This window comes from Miniopterus schreibersii (assembly GCF_964146895.1).
Source record: "Miniopterus schreibersii genome assembly, chromosome: 4".
Taxonomy (NCBI): domain Eukaryota; kingdom Metazoa; phylum Chordata; class Mammalia; order Chiroptera; family Miniopteridae; genus Miniopterus; species Miniopterus schreibersii.
Window position 1 is genome coordinate 25100583 of NC_138105.1, and position 12242 is coordinate 25112824.

The window sequence follows — 12242 nt, forward strand, 5'->3', positions numbered from 1 at the left end:
ATAAATTTTTTTCTTTATTTAAATTTATCTTTATTGTTCAAAGTATTACAGATATCCCCCCATTTTTTCCCCGTTGATCCCCTCCACCCCACATCCACGCGGCCCCCCCCCGGCCTTCACCACACTATTGTCTGTGTCCATGGGTTATGCATATAAGTTCTTTGATTAATCCCCCCCCACTCCCCCACCCCCGCCTTCCCACTGAGTCTGTTCCATGCTCCTATGACTCTGGATCTATTTTGTTCCTCAGTCTATTTTGTTTATTAGATTCCACATATGAGTGAGATCATGGAAAACTGAATCAGGAAGAATCAGAAAACCTGAATAGGCTAGTAACAACTGATGGAATCAAAGCAGTAACAAAACAACTCCCAGCAAACAAAAGCCATGGTCTGAATGGCTTCACAGGGGAGCTTTCTGATTCTTTAAGTTGTAGGATTAGATAGTTTACTAAAAATTTTTCTTGCTTTTTGAGGTAGGTCTGCAGTGCTATGAACTTGCCTCTTAGGACTGATTACACAGTGTCCCATAGATTTTGGCTGGTTGTGTGTTCATTTTCATTTGTTTCCAGGAAGTTTTTGATTTCTTTCTTAATCTTATTGGTAACTCATTCATTGTTTAATGACATGTTATTTAGCCTCCATGTGTTTGAATGTTTTTGAGTGTTTTTATTGTAGTTGATTTCTAATTTCATGCCCTTGTGATCTGAGATGCTTAATATGATTTCATTCTTCTTGAACTTGTAGAGACTGGTTTTGTGTCCTAACATGTAGTCTATCTTTGAGAATGACCCATGGGCACTTGAGAGGAATGTATATTCTGCAGCTTTGGGGTGAAATGTTCTGTAAATATCGGGTTAAATCCATCTGATCTAGTGTGCCATTTAGTCACTGTTTCTGTGCTGACTTTTTGTGTGGAAAATCTATCCATTGAAGTCAGTGGGGTGTTAAAGTCCATGACTATGATTGTATTGCTGCTGCTCTCGCCTTTAAAGCCCTTAAGGTTATTATTGATATGTCCTTATTTATTGCCATTTTAATTCTTTATGCCTATGTTTCTCTCTCTATTTCTTATTATTACAGCAATCCCTTTAACAGTTCTTGCAATGCTTCTATTTCTACTTCTAATTACAGCAGTCCCTTTAACATCTCCTGCAATGCTGGTTTAGTGGTGGTAAACTCCTTTAGCCTTTCTTGTCTGGGAAGCTCTTCATTTCACCATCTATCTTGAATGATAGTCTTGCTGGATAGAGTAGTCTTGGTTTCAGATTCTTGTTTTGCATTACCTTAATACTTCATGCCATTCCCTTCTGGCCTGTAGAGTTTCTGATGAGAAGTCAGCTGACAGCCTATGGGAGCTCCTTTGCAGGTAACAGATTGCTTTTCTCTAGCTGCCTTTAAGATTCTCTCTTTGTATTGAATTCTTGGCATTTTAATTATGATGTGTCTGAGCATGAGCCTCTTTGAATTCTTCTTGCTTGGGGCTCTCTGTGCCTCCTGAACTTGTGTGGCTTTTTTCTTCACCAAGTTAGGGAAGTTTTCTGCCATTATTTCTTCAAACAGGTTCTCTAACCCTTGCTTACTTTTTGCCTCCTCTGGTACTCCTGTGATATGACTATTGCTATGTTTCATGTTGTCCCACAGCTCCCTTTGACTGTCCTCCTGTTTTTTAATTGTTTTTCTTTTTGGATCTCTAATTGAGTGATTTTTTTCTACCCTGTCTTCTGATTCACTAATCTGATCCTCAGCTTCCTCTAATCTGTTTATTCCTTCCAATGTATTCTTTATTTCTGCTATGTCATTCTTCATTTCCTTCCTAGTTTCCATATCTTTTTTCATGCTGTTGAGCATGCTTGCAGTCAGTATTCTGAACTTTATATCTGATAGGTTGCTTATCTCCGGTTCATTTAGTTCTTTTTCTGGAGATGAATTCTGTTCTTTCATTTGGGGCTTTTTTTTTGTCTCCCCATTTTGGCTGCCTATTTGGGTTGTTTCTATGTATTAGGTAGATCTGCTAGGACTCTCAGTCTTTTTGGATGATCTCTGGTGCAGGCCAATGCCAGAGACTGTTTGTGACTGGCCCTGAGTACCCTTTTTGGAGATATCAACAACCCATGGCTTGAGGTCCTGTCTATTGGGACTGGGTGTGTTTGGACAGGACCAAGATGCACACCAAAGTCTGCTTTTCCAAGGCCTGGGTCCAGAAGCAGATTAGGCAAAGACTCAAAGCACTCTGAAGTCTGCCTCTGCCTGCATGCTGGTTAATCTGATTCTCTGAATGAGCCTCAGGCTGTAGAAACTCCACAGAGCAAGGGGAGAGGTTTTCCAGCAGGGTGGGGCAATTGCTTCTCCCTCATGCAAAAGCTGCTTGGAAAGTAAATGTCTGCATCTGCAGTGTGGGGGAATGACTTGGCACAGGAATCCAGAGGGGTGCCCTCTGAGCTCTATCTACAGAGCCCACAACCCTAGGTTCTCCTCACACAGCTCCAGTCCACTCCGCCCTCCCTCTGCTGGAGCCCAAGGTGAGTGGCTGCACAGAAAACTTTGTGCGTTGGCTCCTTAAGAGGGTGCCTGCATTTCCAGCCATCTCTCCCTGTCAGACAGAAACCCAGCTGCTTTTCACAGCCAGATGTTATGTGGGCTCCCTTCTCAGTTCTGGTGCTCTGGGCTGGGAAGCGCAGCCTAGGATTTAGGCCCCAGAGTCCTCAGTGGGAACCCCTCCCCGCAGCTGAGCTTCAGCTACTGCCTGTGGGAGCACAGCCAGCCCTGTCACGCCTTCGCACTTCCTACCAGTCTCTGTGCAGTCTCCACTTTTCCTCCTTGGTTATGAGGGTGCTCTCCAGCTCGTCTTCAGTTGCGGTTGATTATTCAGGATGGGTCTTCTGTATTTTAGTTGTAATTCCAGTTGATCCCAGGAGAGTGTCAGTGTAGCTTCCACTCAGTCCACCGCCATCTTTAATCCTCCTCCATATAAGTTTTTGAAGGATCTCTTCTAGTTCTGTGAAATACACCTTTGGTATCTCAATAGGAATTGTGTTGAATCTGTAGATTGCTTTAGGTAGTATGGAGATTTTAATTATGTTAATTCTTACTATGCTTGAACATGGTATCTGCTTCCACTTATTTGTATCTTATTCAAATTTCTTTCTTTAGTATCTTATAATTTTCTGAGTGCAAGTTTTTTATTTCCTTGGTTAAATTTATTCCTAGGTATTTTATTATTTTTGTAGCAATTGTGAATGGGATTGTTTTTTCAGTTTCCCTTTCTGATAGTTCATTATTGGTATATAAAAATGCATCCAATTTCTGGATGTTTATTATGTGACCTGCTACTTTAATGAATTCATTTTTTAGCTCTAGTAGTTTTTTGGTGGGATCTTTAGGGTTCTCTATATACAATATCATGCCACCAAAAATCTTAATTTCTTATGGGAGATAACACAAAGGAAGGGTAAACTTGTAAATTACTTTTAGGTTGAATTCTCATTTGTTTAGCCACTTGTTTGATAAATACTAATTTTTTTAATGGGTCAAAAACTAATATCCAGGGAATTCAGTGTTTCAGCAAAAGCCTTTATAAGATTTAGGCATTTATTACTATTCTTCACATGTGCCTCCATAAAGAGAACACATCAGTTAGTTTATGGCTACTTCCTTCTCACCCATTAAAAGGAATGCAGCTCTCACTCCAAGACTAACTTAGGGAGGGAAATCAGTGGAAGGTATTGCTGGTAAAAGTAAGAAAGACAAGATTTGTCAAAACAACTCCTAGCTACCCTTTGTGCCTAGGCAACACCTAATACTCTCATATGTAGCATCAAAAACATCCTACATTGTTAGGATCTGGGATTAAATTTTAAACCTGTATTCAGTTCACATCTAAGTTTCAAAAGCTGCACCAAATCTACTAGGCTTTTTTTAATACTCTGTACTGCATGCTCTGTCTATATGCATGCGTGTGGATAATAAATACTAACTATGGGGTGCAGGGAAACACCTGGAATCCATAAAATTAAAACTGTAACCAAACTGAACATTAAAAAATAGAACATTAAAAAATAGCCTGGCCAGTGTTCCTCAGTGGTTGAGTGTGGACCCATGAACCAGGAGGTCACAGTTCAATTTCTTGTCAGAGAACATGCCTGAGTTGCAGGCTCCATCCCTTGTGGGCGGCATGCAGGAGGTAATCAATCGATGTGGATGCTTCTCTCTCTACATTGATGTTTCTATGTCTCCCTCTCTCTTCCTCTCTCTGGAATCAATATATATTTTAATCCTTGGCTGAGGGTACTTTTTCCATTGCTTTTTAGAGAGAGTGGAAGGGAGATAGAGAAACATCAATGTGAGAGTCACATCGATTAGTTGCCTCTAGCATGTGCCCCCACCAGGGCTTGGATTGAGCCTGCAACCGAGGTACATGCCCTTGGCTGGAATCTAACCTGGGACCCTTCAGTCCACAGGTCTATGCTCTAACCACCGAGCCAAACTGATTAGGGCAATAGAAATATATTTTGAAAAAAATAGTACATGGTAGCTAGAAAAATTAATAAGGGCTAAAAATAAATGGGGGTTAACAATAGTGGCCCAATACCAGTGATCTGAAATATCTGTAAAAATTCAAATAAGTGTTTGGAGATTCAAGTAACAAATTATTTGCTCCAACTTGGTCACACTTCCCAGTCTTGCTGAGTTTTAGTCCATGAGCCAGCACTCACATAGCTCCTTATAAATCCTCTTCTGTACTCAGGATATGTCTCCTTGGGAAAACTGGGAAGGCTGATTTAAGGCAAGGCACTTGTAGTCCTGGAGCACAAAGACTGTATAGTCACTGTCATTTTTCTGTTGTGGAATACGCTTTGTAACAGCAGTCTGCCAACCCTGAAGAAATTCAGGTCTATTTTTTTCTCTGGCTTCAGTCAGCAAATACTTTCTTATATTCTCTATACAAAACTTAAAATGAATGCCTTGGCAATCATAAAATGAAATAACATGGTTAGAGAGTGTCACAGTAATGAGAGACCAATGGACTTCCAGGTGAATAGGAATCAACTGAAGACTCTTTTTAAGCAAATCCACCTTTTTAGTCTATCTTACTCCATTATATTCTGTGGTTACCAGCTGTCTATGAAAACTGTTGAAGAAGTGAACTTTGTCTGGGAGTGCATCCATGATCAGTTCACCATACATATTAATGACCTGGTCATTCAGCCAATTCTGACCATCCAGTTTCATCAGGTCATCCATATCCACCATGCACTTATTGTAGAAGACAGGGAAGTTGCATTTTTGATGTCTGGCCTGATAGTTTGTTATTTCCCTATTGATAAATGGTTTCCTATTAGAAAAATCTTCATTAAAGATATCTTTTAATCTTCCAAGCACATTTTTTTCACTGAGTGGGACCAAACTGCCATACTTTTTTTTTTTTTTAATTATGTCTTTATTGATTTCAGAGAGAGGAAGGTAAATGGAGAGAGAGATAGAAACATCAATGATGAGAGAGTCATTGATCAGCTGCCTTCTGCATGCCCCCTACTGGGGATCGAGCCTGCAGCCCTGGCATGTGTCCTGACCGGGAATCTAACTGCGATTGCCTGGATCATAGGTTGATGCTCAACTGCTGAGCGACCCTGGCCGGGCAGCCATACTTCTTTATAGCCTCATCTAGGAATCCAGAAAGGCAGATGGACAGCTGTTTATCATCTACTAGAGATGCTTTTTTTTTAAACCCTCACCTGAGGTTATTTTTTCCATTGCTTTTCGGAGAGAGAGAGAAACACTGATATGAGAGAGACACATCAATTGGTTGCCTCCTTCATAAACCCCAACCCAGGTAGGGGATCAAGCCTGTAACTGAAGTATGTGCCCTTGGCTGGAATCAAACCTGGGACCCTTCAGTCTGAAGGCTGAGGCTTTAACAACTGAGCCAAACTGGCTGGGGCTGGAGATGCTTTTTACTATTCTTCCCACCTCTCACTTGATTTTCTAGTTTGAGTCCACTGCACTTCAGAGGAGCCTCCAGTGGACTTTTATAGTAGTATGGTCCAGCAACTTAGAACTAAGAATGTTCTGCTTGAAGGATTTATTTATCCAGGTGGCATGAGCTCTCTTTCTGAACAGTCTCTTCAGACACAGGTCTATATACATTACTTACAGATTGATCTGCCCCAGACACTGACAACTTTACTCTTGTCACCATAGACAGTACTTGTCTGATTTTCCTGACCCAGAATCATAGTTTCTCTTTTGGTTTCTGAGATAAACATGTTACTAGAATGATGGTCTTGTGGGAGGATGTCATGAATCGGCTCTGGAAACTCCCGCTTAGGAAAGAAACAGGGTGACTGGTCCCAGGTGTATGTGGTACTGCTATTCTGTTGTTCAGGGAATGCTTCATCTAAACTAAATTCCTTGCCCCAGAAAGGGCTTCCTCTAGTGCAGCCATCAGGCATATGAGAGTTCTTTCCCTTTACCACAGCACTGCAGTCCATATCTGAGAAGTATAGTTGATGACGACAAGAAGTGTCTTTTACGTTCTGGGAAATGGAAAGGGCTGCAACTGCTACCCTCACTGTCTCCCTAAGGGTCTCTTGATAGTCCCCAGTGACCTGCACCCAGCTTTGCTGGGCTTTTTCTAGCTTGCAAACTTTGCTTTTTTGTCCTGAAGTGCTAGAATCTGAGAATCCTGTACTGAAACCTAGTCATGGATAATTTCTCATATATCATAAGAAGAGGTACTTTTTTTTATTCTTCTATGTTGGTTAAGTTGGAACTTTTTTGGCATAAGCGGTCCCCTATTCTTGTGGTTCCCCAGCCCTTGGTAGCAGCCATAACAAAAGTGCTTTCTCGTATGGTTGCTCAAGGTGACCACAACTGCGCCACTCTCACCTGAACTTTGGCTCTTCCCATTGAACTTCATGGGAAAGTCAGAAGCCTGCAGTTTTGTCCTAGGTCTGTGACCAATGGCCTGACCTAAAACACTATTTGCTGGTAAATCAAGAGCTTCCTTCAGGAGACTTCTCTCAGCAGTATTCATGGTCAGAGCTCTTTACTGATGACAGTAACTTCTTTGCCTAGAGTTTCAGGAGGGTCCTTGAGGAGGAAATGAAGAGGACAGAGTACTAACATTTTCACCAGCCACATTTGACTTTGTCGTAGCAAAAAGGGGTTCATCCTGGATCCATGTTTTCTGGATTTGAAGGGTCTTCTTTCTGCACTGGAAATTCCTCAAAAATGCCTTCTGCAAGTAATTGGCCTCCCCAACTTTGCTTTTATAATGCACAAGTGCTGATGAAGGTAGAACTACTTAAAGCCTCCAAATCTAGTATTCTATTTCTCAGAAAAGGCTAAGTGGATTCCTTTTCTCCATAGAATTTTCCTCTGTTTTTTTTTGTTCTGATGCATAATGGGATCTGGATGTAGCTACCCCACTGCAGGCCCAGATAATTGTAGCAGCTTGGACTGCAGCCCTGCCTTCCCATCTCTAGGTAAAGCCCTGTCAGTAAGGAGATGTCAGGCCTGCTTACAGTGGCCATAGCCACCAAGTTTCCAATGCCAGTGCTCACTTACATCATCACCTCCTTCCATACCCTTCTGCCTCAGCCCCACTTGCACCTAATTATATCTTCTTTCTCCAACAGGAAGATGCCACTGTCCTTATCTATGATATATTTATTTGTTCAACTCTAGTATACAAATAAAGTAGTGTTAGAGTTGGTAATCCCCCCCCTTTAAAAAAAAAATCTCTTTATTGATTTCAGAGAGAGGAAGGGAGAGAGAGAGTAGAAACATCATTGATCAGAGAATCATTGATCGGCTACCTCCTGCACGCCCCTTACTGGGGGTTGAGTCCGCAACTCAGGCATGTGCCCTGACTAGGAATTGAACCGTGATCTCCTGGATCATAGGTCGATGCCCAACTGCTTAGTCACACTGGCTTGGCAATCCAAACCCCTTGGAGAAACAAATTTTATCAGCTATGTACAGTACAGTATTTGTATACATTTCTTTTTTTCCTTAGCATTACAGTATCCAGTCAAAACACTGTTTTCTAGAATTACTTAGGTCAACTCTCTTATTCACCAAGTCTTTCAGTACAGTTACATCATTCATTTACAATACAGTTAGTAAGTAAGCCATAAATTTAAGTTTGACTAAATTAAATGGAGAAAAGCAATCTACTAGATGCAGAGTTCAAAACAGTGGTTATAAGGATTCTCAGTGAACTTAGGGTTCAACAGCATAAAAAAGACCACCCAGAAATGAAGGATACAATAACTGAAACGAGGAGTAGATAAAGCTGAGAATCAAATCAGCAATTTGGAATATTAGGAAGCAAAAAGCACCCAAACAGAACAGCAAAAAGAAAAAAGAATCCAAGAAAAGGAGGATAGTGTGAGGAGCCTCTGGGACAACTTCAAATGTACCAACATTTGCATCATGGGGGTGTTGGAAGAAGACAGAGAGCAAGAAATTGAAAAACTATTTGAAAATATAATGATGGAAAACTTCCCTAACCTGGTGAAGGAAATAAACATACAAGTCTAGGAAGTGCAGAGTCCTAAACAAGGTGAACCCCAACAGGCCCACACCAAAACACATCATAATTAAAATGCAAAAGGTTAAAGACAAAGAATTTTAAAGCAGCAAGAGAAGAGCAATTAGATTTGACTTATTATTCCAGTACTATTTATTAAGACATTTTTCCCATTGAAATGCCTTTGAAACATTCTTAAAATAAATTAACTATGGATATATCGGTCTATTTCTGGTCTCCAACTTTATTCTGTTTTGTCAAATTTGTTTCAGCTACCTTAGATTTTTTAGTTTTCCATTTTAAGTTTATTTATTTATTTATTTATTTATTTTAAATATCTTTATTGATTTCAGAGAGAGGAAAGAAGAGGGAGAGAGAGAGATAGATAATCAGTGATGAGAGAGTCATTGATCGGCTGCCTCCTGCACTCCCCCTGCTGGGGATTGAGCCCGCAACCCAGGCATGTGCCCTGACCGGGAATCGAACCCCGATCGCCTGGATCCTAGGTCGACGCTCAGCCGCTGAGCCATGCCCGGCCAGGCTCCATTTTAAGTTTAAAAGCAGCTTATTGATGTCTACAAAAAAAGTTGTGATGAGATTTTTTATTGTGGTAAAACATACATAACATTTATTACTTTAACCATTTAAAAAGTATACCCTTCAGCCCAGCCGATGTGTCTCAGTGGTTGAGCATTGACCTATGATCCAGGAGATTGGGGTTCAATTCCCGGTCAGGGCACATGCCCGGGTTTTGGGCTCAATCCCCAGCAAGAGGTATGTAGGAGGCAGCCAATCAATGACTCTCATCAATGATGTTTCTCTCTCTCTCTCTCCTTTCCTCTTTCTCTGAAATCAATAAAAAATATATATATATATTTTAAAAAGTGTACGCTTCAGTGACATTCAGTAAATTCATAACATTGTGCAGCCACAATGATGATCTAGCTCCAGAACATTTTTATCAACTCAAAAGGAAACCCTGTACTCATTAAACAGTCTCTACTCATTTCCCCTTCTTCCCAGCCCCTGGCAATCTCTTTCTGTCTCTCTGGATTTGTTTGTTCTGGAAAGTTCATATAAATGGAATCATACGATGTGTAATCTTTGTGTCTGGCTTTTTTTCACTTAGCATAATGTTTCAAACTCATTCATATTGAAGCATGGCTATTTGTGTTTTGTTGCAATTCCATATGAATTTTAGGATCAGCTATTTATGAAATAAAAGGCCATTTGATATTTTGATTGGTATTGCACTAAATCTGGGGATTTCTGGGGGGGCGGTATTGCTATCTTAACAGTATCTTCCAATCTGTGAACATGGGATGCCTTTCAAATTATTTAAGTCTTCAGTTTCTTTCAGTAATTTTTGTAGTTTTCAGTGTACATGTATTGCATCTTCTTAATTAAATTTATTTCTCAGTATTTTATTCCTTTTGAAGCTATTTTAAATGAAATTGTCTTTTTTTAAATTTTGTTTTCAGATGTTTATCACTAGTGTATAAAAGTACAACTAATTTTGTGTGTGCTTGGATTTTTATTGCAATTGTGTTGAATCTAGAGATCAGCTGAGGGAGAATTGTTGAGCCTTGCAATCCATGAACATAGTCTTCATCGTTTTGGTCTTCTTTGATTTTTTTTTATATCAGTTTTTATGTTACCATTTTTAGCATACACAACATTGACATTCTGTTATATTTATGTCTAAATACTTTATGTTTTGTGCTATTATAAATGCCACTCTTTTTTGAATTTCAATTTCCAGTTCATTGACTATTTTTGCTTTTTATCCTGTGACCTTGCTTAACTATTAGTTCATTCTAGTAGCCTTGTTATAAATTCATCAGAATTTTATATGTAGACAATCATGTCTTCAGGTAGAGACAGTTTTATTTCTTTGTTTCCAATATATAGCCCTTTTATTTCATTTTCTTACCTTATTGCACTGGTTAGGACCTACAGTATGATGGTGAATAGGAATGGTGAAGGGAGATATCTTTGTCTCATTTTCAATCTTAGAGGCATTTAAGTTTTTCACATTAAGCATAATATATGCTAATGATTTCATGCAGAAGCTTTTGTCTGATTATGAATATTCCTTTTCTTATTTTCTGAGAGCATTATGAATGGAAGTTGAATTTTATCAAATACTCTTTCTTTAACTACTGATGTAATCAATTATTGTCAACCCTTGAACAATACAAGTTTGAACTGCACAGGTCCACTTATATGAGGTTATTTTTCAATCCATCTGTAAGTAGACCCACACCTGTCAAACCTGTGTTGTTCAACAATCAATTGTATTTTCTATCTGTGATTGGGAATCTGCGTATATGTGGAGAGCTGACTTAAGTTAAATGCAGACTTTTGCCTGCATAGGTAATTCGCACCCCAACCCCAACCCCAACCCCAGCCCCAACCCCAACCCCAACCCCAACATTATTCAAGGGTCAACTGTATATGGAATTTTTCTTTAGTCTGTTGATGTAATGAATTACATTAATTGAGTTTTTTAAATTAAAGACTTTTTTTTTCAGTTACAGTTTACATTCAGTATTATTTTGTATTCATTTCAGGTGTACACCGTAGTGTTTAGACAATCAGATACTTTACAAAGTGTTCCCTCTGGTATTTCCAGTACCCAACTGACACTATACATAGTTATTACAGTATTATTGACTATATTCCCTATACTGTACTTTACATCCACATGACTATTTTGTAATTACCAACCTGTACTTCTCAATCCCATCACCTTTCCCCCCCAGTTTCTCAACCCCCATCTTCTCAGCCAACCAGCAGCCTGTTCTCTGTATCTATGAGTCTGTTTCTGTTTTGCTTGTTTGTTTATATTGTTCTTTAGATTTGACATAAAAGTGAAATCATATGGTATTTGTCTTTCTCTGTCTGACTTATTTCACTTAACATAGTACCCTCTAGGTCTACCCATGCTGTCAGAAATAGTAAGATTTCATTCTTTTTATGGTGATTTATTATAGATTTTTAAAATTTCTTTTTCTTAAAAAAGACCCTTTAACATTTCTTGTAATACTGGTTTGGTGGTGATGAACTTCTTAGGTGTTTTTTTTTGGTCTGGGAAGCTCTTTATCTGTTCTTTAATTCTAAACAATAGCTTTGCTGGATAGAGTAATCTTGGTTGTCATCACTTTGAATATTTCTTGTTAATCCCTTCTGGTCTCCAAAGTTTCTGTTGAGAAATCAACTGGCAGTCTAATGGGAGCTCCCTTGTAGGTCAATAACAGCATTTCTCTTGCTGGTTTTTTGTTTGTTTGTTTGTTTTTAATATATCTTTATTGATTTCAGAGCAAGAGGAAGGGAGAGGGAGAGAGAGATAGAAACATCAATGATGAGAGAGTCATTGATCGTCTGCCTCCTGCACGCCCCCTCCTGGGATTGAGCCCACAACCCGGGCATGTGTCCTGACTGGGAATTGAACTACAGTCTCCTGGATCCTAGGTCAACACTCAACCGCTGAGCCATGCCCGGCTGGGCAACATTAATTGACTTTTTTAAAGAGAAGTTTTAGATTTACAGAAAATCTGCACAGGAAATGCAGTGTTTCTCATTTACTACCCCCACCACCACTCACACACACAGTTTATATTATTAACATCTGGTATTAGTGTGATACATTTGTTGCCATTCATGAACAAATACTGGTATATTATTATTAACAACCTCCACAGTTT

At 39.5% G+C, this 12242-nt stretch overlaps 1 pseudogene across 1 annotated transcript; it reads right to left on the reverse strand.

The window, feature by feature from the left end:
* Nucleotides 1–6443: 6443 nt before the first annotated feature.
* On the reverse strand, nt 6444–7403 carry LOC308555658 (sentrin-specific protease 5 pseudogene; annotated as a pseudogene). Its single transcript has one exon. The product of its transcript is annotated as a sentrin-specific protease 5 pseudogene (transcript).
* Between the last annotated feature and the right edge of the window lie 4839 nt (nt 7404–12242).